We start from the raw sequence: 12,511 nt of genomic DNA on the forward strand, positions 1-12,511 counted from the left end.
GTTCCGGCCGTTCGCTCGGCTGTTATTTGAGAATTTACAGTACACACACACTATTGCACACACACACAGGGGATTCGTGTTTCAGCAATGTACTCAAACTCCAAACAACCACACATCCTCACACTCATGGACGTACCAACACAAACATTTGCAGATTCATGTTGCATCGATGTCCACACATTTCTCTCTTCCCAAAAAACACTCACACATACACACTGTTCAGTCCACACAGACATAGCAGATAACTGGCCAACACCTCTGCACCTCCACTGGCCTTCACTTCTGCCTTTCTCATTTACACCTGCCTTTGGCATACTTTCCTTCTCTCCTGTATTTCACATCTCCCTCTCTCTCTATCCCTCCCTCTGCATTTTATCTCAGCACCTGCAGCAACATAATGTGTGTGTGTGTGTGTGGGTGTGTGCACATCGGTGTGTTGCTGACAGGCTGATTAAACCCTTCAGCGCTGTCTCCTTCACCACTAGCTCAGAACACCTCAACATACCGCCACGTCACTGACACTCCCATCCCGCCAGCTGTCTGTGGCTTGTTTCATCTCCCAAAGTTATTTATTTTTATAGGAATATCTGTCTACAGAACATCTGTCAACTGTATTTGTATCGAAGGAGGGAGCAGAAGTTGTTTCTTTGACCCGGCTTTTTTTTTTTTGCTATCGAATCATTGAGCGCAATATGGATTTCACATCAGAGCAGGAGAAGTAGGCAAAAGATCAGATTTGTCAGTGTTTGGACTCACTAAAAAGCCTATAGTTTTGTCTCTGAGCTTATGAAAAAAAAGTGCAGAACATGAAGCACTTGCTGTGATTCAGCTGCTTCAAGGTATTTCTCCTGGCTTTTGTTTTGCCATCTGTTTCATCTCCTATAGAAATGCAGTTGCGTGCATGAAGCTTTTATTGAGCCAGAGGAAGGCAGTGTGTATTAACTTTCTTTGTTCGTTCAGTACACTGTAGGTTGGTTATGTTGATACAATCCCGAGGCCGAAGGAAACGCATATAGTCTTTCCGGTTTGTTTTTCTTCTTACTCGTCGTCTTCTGCAGATGCTTCGTTTCCATGTTGTCTGTTTGTTTGGTCCCCTCAAATTGGTCTAGACTGAAGTGTCTGACTTTCTTCAAAACATCAGGATAAATCAAGGTACAAGGTAGATTTTTTTTTGTAAATTGTAAATTAAGGTTTACTGTAGCGCTTGAGTCCTGCTACATCTGTTTAGAGTGTTGAGGTGTTGTGGTTAGGGTTCTCTTGAAACAATGTTCAAGAGGCCCACGGCCTGAGGAATGAGGCTGCTCCATAGTCTGGTGGTATGATAGCAGATACGTCTGTCTTTTGCCAGATGGCAGCAGGGTGATCAGTAACCCCTTACCTTTTCATCTATCAAGCACTATCATCAGGTCTATATTTCTGTTTGTCTAATATTTAGGAATGCATGCTAACTAGGATTGGGCTGATGCCGTCATCCATTGCTGATGGCTGACAGTCATGGCCATCATGTCTTGTTTATTATTTTCTTAATAAACCTGCCCAGTTAGGTTAACCCAAGACACTCCCAACATAGTTGGCAGCAGTGTTTCTTTTCTGTTGGGTTGCTGTTATTAGTGTTTTGGTAGCTTTGTATAGCAAACTAAGATTCAAGATTCAAAATTATAATGATAAGACAGTTCTAGTCCACCTATGCTACTTATATGATTACAATTATATAAATGGATAAATATTGAAGTCATAAATATAAAACTACATTTTTCTGGCTTAGTGTCATGGCTGTATTAAAGGAGTCTCACAGTTTAAATAAAGGAGCTGCTATGTAGACTGGCGGTACTGTTGCGGATTCTTCTGTATCGCTTGCCAGACTGTTGTAGGATGAACAGGCCTGTGGCTTGGGTTTGTATCGTCCTATAGTATCCTTTGGTGAACATTGTGTCTGCTAAACATAAACACTCCAGAGCATTATAATTGTGAGCACTTTAGTGTGTTGATGTCAGCATTTAGCTCAGAGCTTCTGCAGTGGTTAAGTGCCAAAACACTACATGGCGGCTGACTCTTGTTTTGCTCTGACAGCACTTACAGCGTCACTCCTGTGTGTTTGTGTTGGAGTGGATACGACACGCGTTTGTACGGTCTTCAGAGGCAGCAGAGACAGGTGGTGTGGGAGCCGGACCCACAGCATGGGTGAGGATGAAGAAGATGAGAAGAAGGAGGGAAGAAGAGAAAACTCATTCCCCTCCTGCTGCCCCCAACATGCACTTCAAAGATTCCGGGGACACCAGGCCCCCTCAACTGTTGTTGTGGTTCACTAATTAAACTAATCAAAACTGAACTAACGAAAACCAGCTATGACAGTCCAACGGCAAACTCAACGGGTTAATGCTTCAGCTCGGTGTTAAATGAAACTGACGTCCATTCATCCGGTCATGGCTGCTGTGTAATGCGTCAGTGGGGCAGGTTGTTTGTGCTTGTGGCTGCAGTGTTGCCAACAGTAATGAACAGCCTGGACGACGCGCCCCACGCAGCATCGATCGCACACTCTCACACAGACGGCGGATGGAAATTGGTCCTGGTGGGGTAGCAAAGGAGGTGCACACATGCCTGCACCTTCTGTGGACACATATGGATGCAGGGATCAGCACACATGTACATACTGAGAGAACTCGAAGGGTGTGCGTCCGTGTGTGTGTGTGCGCGCCTGTGTTTATTGACTCCCGCGGATGCTCATTGCTCACTGGACCGAGGATGATCTTCTTATTTTGTGACAGTATGGAGCATATAGAAGAGGGAGACCTGCTCGGTGGGCCTTTCTCTCTCTTTGCTGCAGAAAACTCTTGGATCTCTTCCACCTCCCCTCATGTCCTCAGCTGGTGCTCTCTGCAGTTGGAGGCAAGCCCCAAATACACAGTGCATTAAAACCAGGCCGTAGAGCTTCCTCCCTGCTTCATTACCACATGAATGGTTGCCATATTGTTATATACTGTATGGCTATTGTTGGCAAGTCACTCAAAGTCGTTGGCTCATACATGGTGAGCTAACAATAGCAAAGGGAGCTGCAGTCATGGTGGTGCATATCCTGAAAAGCGAAATTTTTGGTTTATGAAGACTCAAGCCTTATTTCATGATAACATTGTCTCCTCCTTTTTTTCTTAATTCTGGGAACACAACAACATTTTTAAAGCAAAGTCTGAGGGTCAGATGATCAGGCCAGTTGTAAACAAGCTAAAAAAAAAAGCATAAAAAAAGGTCCCTACATTGTTAATATTTAAAATGAGCACAATGAAAATATATGTAATAATCCTTCAGGGGTGCAACATAACAAACAAGAGAGAAACAAACAATGCAAACAAACATAAGGAGACCTCTGGGAACAGCACAGTCAAATAAAAGCAACACATGGAGGTGGATAGCAGAGGCTTAAAGGAAACCATGGTCTATTAGAACTTGGATTTATTTTTTGCAATGTGTCGCCCCTACTATGTTGTTATCACCAAAGTAATTACTGAGATCTGGGAATACAGTGAACATAAAAAATAAAAGTCAAGTAACCACAACAACAAGAAAGTGTCCTGCATGAACACGATGCGGCTAAATTCATAAAGTGAAACAGAAAAAAAAAAAAAGAAAAAATGAATAAATTGATAAATGATAAAAAACAGAGTTGTGAGTGTTGAGTGTTCATTGAGCATTCACTCACGCTAGATTGACTACATTAGTGCAACACCCACTAAAAAACATACTGTTTGGTACAAATCATCTGGTACTGTGAGGGGTTTATGGATTGAGCCTCCACAAATTCATTGGAGCCGCCTCGATAGTATCAAACATGTTTGAGATTCATGTTTTTAAATCTGGATCATAACATCAGTTCCTTCTGAGCCCTTAAGGCGTTAGCTAGCACTCTGGCATACATTAGCCGGCACACCATTGTTCGCAGAAACTTACAACACTGCAACGTTTTACTATAGAAAGTCGCAAATCTCCATTTTGTTTACGTCTGCTTCCCAGTGCGATCAGGTGAGAGGGATCGCGTGTGAGCCTAGCTTCAGTCTGCAGAGCCACGAAGCCAGAGCGCTGAAGCCAAGCCCCTGCCGCTGCATAGAACTGTACTCGTCATACAAAATGTATTAATATTGAACTCCTCAGCCACAAACCTGACAATTGTGAAGTAGATCAGATGAACAGTTCTTGAGATATGTGAACAGCACCCAGGGAGACAGTTTCCTTTTCTTCATAGTTAGATTGAGCAGACTATTGATCCAAAGCAACTGTGCTCAAGTGCATCAAGACTAATCCAAGTTTTTAAAAATTGTTTCCTCGGCAGCCCTAACATACTCCGTCGCAATGTTGCTGCATTCCCAGATCGCTCTAATTAACGTGGTGGAAACAGTGTAATTATTAATGATTAAGTGTAATGATGGCTACAAAAATAAATTAGAATGAAACATAATGATCCCTTATTAATGTACATCACAGAATTAATGCTGTAAGCAGTTAAAGGGAATTAAAAGGAGACTGCCGCTGCTCTGGCGTCTGTGAAGTTGGACTATTGTGTGTTTCCAATTGTGTTGGTGAGGATCTTTCAGTTAAAAAGAAATACGATACACGACACCGCAGGTCCTTAACCTCAGGGACGGCCTGCTGCCTGTGTGTGGTAAATCTCTCCTATTCTACACTTTCTTTGTTTTTTTTTTTTTTTACTGCCCTCTCTCAGCCTCTCTCCCTCCCTTTTCTTTCTCCCTCTCTCTCTCTCTCTCTCTCTCTCTCTCTCTCTCTCTCTCTTTCCCTCTGTCCTTTTCTTTTTTCCCTCCATCATCCTCTCTGTTGTCTGTGAGCATGTTAACACTCCAGCCCTGTCAGTGAGCCTCACGGCACCATGGAAACCAGTCACACCATTCTTTGCCAGCGTGTCTTTGTGCATGTGTGTGTTCGTAGGGAAGACTGCTTGTGTGTGTGTGTGTATGTGTGTGTTTGTGTGTTGATGGGCGGGATCAGGTTCTTGTTTGGTTTCAAAAAGCTGAGGAGAGGTCGCGGCCATCCCGAAGGGCCTCTTGCTGTAATTCATGTAAAGTCCCTTAAGACCCCAACGCTTTGTTTTCCTCATTGTCCCCCGAGCTGAGTCAGATGCCCGTATCATCGTGCAGCTTAATGAAAATATTTTTCTCTCTCCTTAAATGTGAGATTCCTTCACCGAGCTGCTTTGATATTTAGCCAGATACCTTGAGTTATCGTGATAGTCCTGCAATGTGATCCCTCCGACATCAAACTGTTATTGTGTTGTAATGAGTTCAGCCAGAGTTAACAAGGCTAAAATTGACACAGACATGGACGAGGACAATCTGTAGTGAATGCCAGACGACATTGTCATTACACAAATATTTTATTATTTATCTTACTTTGTGAATTCTTCATCTTAAGAGACATGAATGTCCAAAGACCTTCATTTTGGAATTTTATTTTTGGATTACGGGTTTGTTTTCAGTTTCTTCTCTTTCCGTTCATCCTGCCGTTGATGGTGTTTACCAGTGAGAAGGTAACTGACGATGTAACTTGTATTACTGCTGTTAGGTTCATTGAGCTGAATGGCTTGATTCTTTCTCTGTATATAATGTTGTTACACTGTATAGTTAAAGTTAAATTGTACTCTAGTGGAGAAGACTCATTTTAGTAGATAATGCTGTGTTCCATTTAATCTGGAAAGGAATTTCTGAGTTCCAAGTTGGAAATTTCTGCTAGCCCTAACTGCCCCTGAAAACAGATTTTGGTCTTGAAAAGCCGGGGCACACCTCACGAGAGGTTTCAAAATCTCAACATCCAAGATTTTGGAATGTGTTGTTATCCACTGGTATTGCTAACAATGGCTAGAACCCGTTTTCCAGCAGGTCTACTCAAGTATGCCGCCATTCTCAGCTCAGACTTTCAACTTCCGAGGTAAAGAAATGCACCATTAGCCGTGATAAGTGACAAGCTAAATGGTAGCCTAGCTAGCTTGTCCAATATTTCTGCAAACCCAATTAATGTGGTTCAAGTGTGACATTATGATTTTATACCAATAGCGACACCTGCAGTTGATGTTTACAAATTGTACAGTCACACAGAGCTAATGAACGTTCTATAGATGCTTCAAGCTACTAGAAGGAACTTTCATTTTTGTTGATTCCGACTGCCCCTTTGGGCAAAAGATGATGATGTACTATTAGACTACAAAGCAGCATCTTAGCTCAGCAATCTGCCATAGAAAATAGATTTAAATGTATTACGTATCTAACCCAGCCAAGTCGGAATTCAACCTGTAAGGCATTAAGTATAACAACTACTGTCTTGCTGCTGGACTTGAAGTTATGTAGAGGCATCAGTTTTAAATTGAGACTGTTAAAAGAAGCTTATAGTACTTGTAGTGCCGGCTGTCACAATCAATTGCACCACAGTGTTGAACATTATGTATTCCCATTCTGCATGTAAAGAGCTTAATCTAAACCCAACCAAGGACAGACGTTGACATCCTAACCCCCCGATGGCCCAGCCGCCCCCCCTTCAAAGCAGTCAATCTACAGGGGACACTGTGTTCTGTCTTATCAGGGTCATTGTCATGGTTTATTACCTGTACGAGAATCACATTTAACAATTACTGATTTGCTTCAACCAGAAAACGTGTTCGGAGTACTTAAACGACTGAGCACTGGAAACAACTTGTAGGAATGTGTGTGGACCAAACGTAAGAGGACTAAATCATCCATACTTGTCTTTTCATTCTCACTCTGACAGCAGTGAAGTATTTCACAAGTGCCCCCCCACCCTGCCTCGATAGCCTTGTGAACCCAGCCCCTTATTCTCTTCCTGAGCCAATCATATTTCACTCCCATTCACATTTCTGAATAGGGAACTCGAAAAGCAGTCCTCGCCACGAACACCCACTGATTGACGAATGTCCCGCACACACAAATGCAGGATAGCGTGCAGCTCTAGTTAGGAGGGCTCGGTCTAGACCGCAGCGTGAACTTTGTTCTGCTAAAAGTTGCCATTGAAATATGCAGTTGCCATTGAAATATTGCTATTCTATTGGTGTCGTGACAAAGAGCAGGGAGGGCGCCGGTCCTATCTCAGTGTGAGTCTGAAGGAGCAATGGGCCGGCGGGGATCGCCCAGTGTCTCTGCTCAACAGAGTCAGTGTGCAGAAATAATGCCCATTAGACTTGGTCAATCACGCCCCTCGCTCAGTGAAATATGGCCCTTTCTCTCATTTCATACCGTAATCCATACACCTCGTTGCTATCCATCATCTCTGTGAAAGACGTCCGCCGCGATGAATGCTTTTATTTATGATACATTTTTCAAATTAATGGCTTCTCACGTGGTGACGTTGGATGCTGAGTGAGCGTAACGTGCTGAGTTATGTTTACACAGAAGCCGACTGAAGTGGTTCATTAGCGAATTAAGGTGGAATTCCAGCTCAGAGGTTTCAGGTCTCTTGACCGCCAACGAAGCCGTGACAGTCTGTAGGCTGATGGTTTCATCATGGTAAGTGGGCGGAAAGTGTACACTCGCAGTAGTATGCAACAATGAGCACGTTGTGAAGCCATTGAGCATGTCCCACTGGTGCAGACAGAATTCATATGCCTTTGTAGGATTATTAAGTGGCTATTCCCAAACCCACACGAAACACTCGCGGAAACAATTGAGCAGTGGTTGAAGAAATCCTCAGATCTTTTTTCATCCCTGTGGAGGTTTCTTGTACACAGATTAAATCTGTGCTTACATTCAGTGTGAGGCGCCAAAACAAACCGCATCTATCTTTAACCTTGAACGAATTAATTCATCTCCTCCCTCATAAAACATCTGCAAAGCCATTCGTTAAAGTATTTTAAGTCCAGCATTGTTTTCATCCGTGTTTACTTAGCTGCAGTCTTTTTCTTCTCTGCCTTTTGTGTTGCCTTGTCACAGGTACATCAGTGGAATAGTCAGAATCTGTTTGAGAGAAATGTGTATTGTCCCTTGTAATACATGCATGTGCATCCTCTGGCACCAGGCAGAAAAACAGCCCCCCCAAGGGGCTACTAGAAGTCAAAAACATCCCACTTTAATCACCAGTTGCCTGGACACTCGAGGTGTGGAAATATCTTGGTTCTAGGCATCGCAAGGCGGATGTGGATGATCGTGCATTGATGCAGAGGCGGAGCATAATCAGGAGTTTGTAGCGTATGTATGTTGGTTATTGATTGTGCAGCCTTGGAGCTGGAGTTTTAGATTTCATGAACTTGCTGAAATGCATGAACTGGACAAGACACACGCTGTTTGTAAAAGTCTGCTTCACAATAATTACACACACCACACAACCATGAATGATATAACAAGCAAGTATTTTAGTAGTGCTGTCAACATTGCTGTACAACTCTGAGAGAGGTGTGTGCAGCAGTGTCATGTTTGTGATGTTTGTCAGCTTTCTTAGAGCTGTTGAAAACATGGAAACTTTGCTTTTGCAGATAACAGCACATGTGTAATGCAATTCAGACGGACTAATGTTTTGTTTTTGTACAGAGATGTGTTACAGAGATGTGTTACAGATACTGATGCAGTATTGAAAGGATGCAGTTTTTTATATTGTGGATTGTTGTAGTTGACAATACTTGTAAATAAAAAGGGAATTTAGCTGCATCTTGTTGCTTCTATTAAATGATGAAAAAGTAGCCACGGGCGTAATATAGACAATTTGAGGAGGCCATACATTGAAACACATCAAGATACCGTACATTGAGAATTGTTGTGCATTCCAGTTGCTGACAGCTGAATCGCACTAGTACGTGAGGCCAGCGCAGATTCACACCTCTCAAATCCCTCTACCATTCACCCTCTCTGTCTTTGTAACCTTCTCTTTAGGTTTGTGTATAGAGTTGTTTTACTTTTATTACTGTTTTTCTTTTCTTTTCTTTTCTCATGGGGGACCTTTAAGTACAAAGTACCTATACAACTCAGGAGAAACACTCATTGCAAGTCATGAATTCAAATCAGTACACTTAAAACTGCAGACTTGTCAAAGGCTGTAAAACTACTCTGCATCAACGTGCACTCAAGTACTGACAGTACATGAATAAATGTGATCGGTTACATTCCACCACTGCCAATGAGAGGCAGAAAAGTGTAAAAAAATTTAATATTTTTTTGCATCCTGGAGTCTAAATCATTGTTCAGTTTGACGGACAATGTGCTTTGAGGCTGATTATGTTACATTTTCTGTGCTTTTGTGGTGAGAGGAGCATTATTTAGGGCTCGGCCCAGAGAATAGTGACTCTCTCAAAGGGATAGCTCCTACCATTGTTGTCCCCTGCAACCATAGCTAACGGACGTCAAAGGACCTTTTTCACATCTATTCTTTTAAAATGGGCTGCCATAATACTGGCGAGGAGTCGGCAATAAATAAGCTTCTCCTCTCTGAGTCAACTAGATTAGATTGCACGGGGACATCTGTTGAGTGTAGGTGAGCACTTTCTTTGGCCTCTCACTGTATGGGAAAGGAAGTCCTTCGGATGTGCCTTCAGGCTTTTTCCTTTTATTCCCTGAGCTTTGCTGGTTTTTCTCCACCTCCGCCTTCTATTGAACATCTAGAGAGCTGCATTGGCTGGAGCACAATCAGTGCAGCTGACAGTTATTTTACTTTAGACCGGGCGCCATTTAATTTAACGTGCAATTAAAGTGTCAATTTAGCTTTTACGCTCTGCCAAATTCATACGGCAGGAACGCTATTCTGTGTCATCTCCTCATCCTGCTGACAAGTTGCGTCTGATAGGAAACAATTAACCTGTTGAATTTTTAATGCTCTTGTACAAACCTGTTTTTTTTTCAAAAACCCACACGGTAACTTTCTGGGTTCTGGTAGCGGTTCATGTGATACCAGGAAATGTTTAACCCCCATTGTAGAGAGACAAAAGGTTGTTTTAATCCCACTGTGAGCGGGGAAGGGGGGGGGGGGGGGGGTCAGGGGAGGGATGTGGGAGGTGGGGGGGAGGGTGTTGTGGGTGTGTTGGGGGGGATTTTGTGAGGGAATCAGCTCGTCCCTCTTTACTGTCAGTCAGTCACAGCAGACACGTCGAGGAATACACAGCCACTGGGATTATGACATCTGAATTATGCTTTCACGCGGCGGAGGCGCACACTGAAGGGACTTATTGACACATGCAGAGATAAAAGGTGATGCATTCTCTCTGTTCTTAATGGTTGTTTTGACGCCCTGTTGTCACCAGTTTTGTACAAAGTGCAGCGTGTGGTGCTTTAAATCTGCAGGTGATTTTTCAAGTCCAGCCTCTTTGATGATTCTATTGCTGGACAATGGATTGGATGATTTTTTATTTTTTTATGATCATGTATCATGGAAGAAATTCTATATATTTAATTGTGTGAGTCGCTTAAACATGAGGAATAGCTGCTCTTATTTCTTTTATAGCATTGTCCAATAAATATTCTTGGGTTTTGGAGTGTTGGTCGTACAAAACAGGACATTTGGCTGTGTTTTCTTGAGCTTTCGGAACTTTTCACCATTTTTCTGAATATAAACTAAATGATAAAATGATTATAGCGGTATTGATAAGATGATTATTTGTTTTTGACTGAAATGTAGTGATTGATTTGTCGTTTGAGTCAGTTATCCATTTTAGCTTCTCAGTTGTGATGATTTTGTGCCTGACTTTGTCTTTTGTCTTGGCTACACAAAAATGGACATATAAAAATGTTTGCTTGGGCCAGTTGCATTTTTTGAACCAGTTAATCAGAATTAATCAATGAACAACACATTCATCAGTTTCAGCCTTAGACAATTTCCAGGAAATCCAGCTGTTTTTTCTTCCAGCCTGTTACGTTGTCAGGTGAGGATATTTCTTGCAGTGTGCAAGAATTTCATGAGCATACATTTTCTGCAGTGAGACATCCATTAGAGGTCGTTTCCTCTGACAGTCAGCAATGTTATTAACATTTTCAGGGATAGTTTGCTCTTTTCTAGCACTTGCATATCAACACATCATCTTTATTTTACTGTTTATTCAGATGAATCTCAGCTTGCCTTCAGTGTAGTGGCACGAGAGCACGTCTTGCTTCCTGTGAGTCGTGTCCCCTAATGTAAATTCATCACGGGGGAAGCGTGTGTTTCGGCTCTAATTATTTTTCCCCTCTTTGGCGATAATGATGCTTCATCGGGAGAGCGCTATCGTCTACAGCCACACTCTGCCTCTCATTAGGCGGAATTCTAAAATTAAACCTACAGGCCGCTACGCTGGTGCAGAGCCCTCTTCCTCTGTCATGCACACACCCAGGCACGCTTACACACACACACACACACACACACACACACACACACACACACACGCACACACACACACAGACACACGCACACACACACACACAGACACACACACACACACACACACACACATCAAAACAGCACAGCCTGGAGGAGAAAATCAACAGACTCTCATTAGAGGAACATGTGACACCTTGCTACCTGGCATTATCTGCACTGAGCTTGTTCAGATTGTGGACATCTGTGTGACAAATGGAAACACACTATGAGGGGAGTTTTATTTTTTTTCCTGTTATCCAAATTTATAAAAAAAAAAAAAAAAAAAGAAAAAATGTTAAGACTCAATTAGGTGTGTGCTTTGGTGGTGTGTCTTTAAAGCACGATGAAAGTTAAGTTATACCAAAGTTATAAATTATCTATGTATTAAGTTAGCATATCCACATTACTCAATACTAAATATTTAATGTATCAGTATTTATACTGATAGAGATGTCGCTCTAAGATTCATCATTTATGAAGTCTTCCCTTTGCAGTAACTCGCCATATTTTTTAGCCACTTGGAGGCAATGCAACAGCCGTAACCACAACACTGATATGTTATTATGTTGTAAAGTTATAGGTGCAATTTGTAAGAATATGCCACCTGTCAAATTCAGACTCAAAATGAATAGGGGGCAGCATATCACCAAAGTAATTGCTTAATGCTGCTAACTGTAGCTGCCGTTAGCTGGTTAGCTCAGTTAGCTGTGCAGCTAGCGGATCAGACTGCGTGCTCACGGACCAAAGGGAGTGTTAGTATTCACACCGCTAGCTCAAGAGCTTTGGACTGGGACAGTCCAAGGTTAGCTGGTTAGCATGCTACCGTCATTATATATCTCTGCAACAAAATAAAGAGACATCACAAAGTCAAAACTGCTATTTCTTAACATGCTGTTGATCATTTTTTAACACTTTCAATTGAAACCCTTACATATTTCCCCATTAACATGACCAACATGTTAGCAAACAGCAAATTAATAATTCCAATGTGAGTCTCTTTTCTGATATTTAGTTCCTCCTTAGGTTAATATCTCTTTGTGGCTAACAGCTAACCTTGTCTGTTTGCCATTTGTTGGGGAGCAGATAGTGTACAACAAATTTATTGGCCTGCTGCTGGAGAAAGCTCTGATGTGAGCAGTGAGAGTGAACCAAAATAGTAAAGTTTCGGGCTGTAAAATCAGAACGCTGAGTT

General features: G+C 42.2%; 1 protein-coding gene across 19 annotated transcripts in view; it reads left to right on the forward strand.

Annotated features, from left to right (window-relative positions):
- LOC115586262 (neuronal cell adhesion molecule-like) overlaps window positions 1-12,511 on the forward strand; it is an 86,788-nt gene that overhangs the window by 23,714 nt on the left and 50,563 nt on the right. For 2 of the 19 annotated variants that reach the window (XM_030425126.1, XM_030425128.1), the window contains exon 1: window positions 10,046-10,178. The exons of the other annotated variants lie outside the window; for them this stretch is intronic. The gene's annotated coding sequence lies outside the window, so the exon portion shown is untranslated. Of the gene's footprint in view, window positions 1-10,045; window positions 10,179-12,511 lie in introns of those variants that run through there. 19 annotated transcript variants of the gene reach the window in all.

The sequence above is a fragment of the Sparus aurata genome, chromosome 8, assembly GCF_900880675.1.
Source record: "Sparus aurata chromosome 8, fSpaAur1.1, whole genome shotgun sequence".
NCBI classification, from domain to species: domain Eukaryota; kingdom Metazoa; phylum Chordata; class Actinopteri; order Spariformes; family Sparidae; genus Sparus; species Sparus aurata.